This window comes from Morone saxatilis, unplaced genomic scaffold, assembly GCF_004916995.1.
Source record: "Morone saxatilis isolate NCDOM2014 unplaced genomic scaffold, NCSU_SB_2.0 Contig9, whole genome shotgun sequence".
Taxonomy (NCBI): domain Eukaryota; kingdom Metazoa; phylum Chordata; class Actinopteri; family Moronidae; genus Morone; species Morone saxatilis.
In genome coordinates this window covers 9,457,205-9,458,434 of record NW_023340268.1, presented here as the reverse complement: position 1 = coordinate 9,458,434, position 1,230 = coordinate 9,457,205, and positions in this window count along the sequence as shown.

Below are 1,230 nucleotides of genomic sequence, written 5' to 3'. Positions count from 1 at the left end.
TGTGTGTGTGTGTGTGTGGGAACTAAAAGTGGTACACTCTGCTGCAAAGTTGTGAGAGGATGAGATCATCAGACACACAATGAACAACCTGTTGACCTATTTGCACAAAATGGGTCAACAGGTTGTAAGTTACCTACGCACGTTCACACATTTTCTACTGAACCGGGTTCTAACGTGACTTTTGGTATTTACGTGTGTGAGGAAAAGCCAGGGCAACCCACGGAGTCAGACAGTGAGAGGATGACACACACAAAAAGAGAGCAAGAGATCCACTGACAGACGAGAAGAAAAAACACATGGGGATTCACTGCCTCAGAGGAGTGAAACTCATTGGTGGGGCACTACTACATAGAAATAAACTCCTGGATATCTCAGTAATCTGTGTGTTTGTGTGTTAAGAGTCAAACTTGCTTGTGGGCCTGACTGAATTGTCTCTACTCAACATTCTTCAGTTTTCTAAAACTCTGAAAAGATTGGCCAAATCTGACTTGTACTAGCACATCAAAGACTACGCAAGACCACAACACACACAAACGCACGCACACACACACGTGCGTGCATGTGCATGTGTATATACATACACAACGGAAGGCATACAAACATACACATACGTAGACACAGTTGGACACACAGTTGGACACACACACACACACAGAGACCACAGCTAAAAGCATCAAGCAGCTCAAAGCAATCCGCCCTGCTGAATAACATCACCGAGCAAAGCCACCATACCACATAATGAAAAACATGCACAAACACACACACATACAAACACGCATACACTCATGTGCGTAGAAAGGCCTCATACGTACGTACCCAGTACCATATACTCAGGCTTGCACTAATCATTTATCTATACAAACGCACTAAAATAACAGACATCCATAAAAACTACACAGCACGAACACACACAAATAGACAAAGTGAGCCAATGAACCTGCCTGCATTTGCCCTTAAAGGGTCAGTTCACTCAAAATCATAGTAGTGTTTAGCCTTACAGATAGATTAAGTTTTATTTGAGCAGATTTGGTTAAATTCTGCTCTAAGATATCAGCCACCAGCCCAATATAATGAGAGTGAATGGAATTTTGTTTCAAAGCGCTGAAAAGGGACATTTGTCAAACTCAACCCGCTCTTTCCAGAAACAATATCCCAGTTATTTTGGATAATAACGACACGTCACTGTGAACCTTTTTTTCTTGTTGTTTTTTTTGTTTTTTTTAACATTAT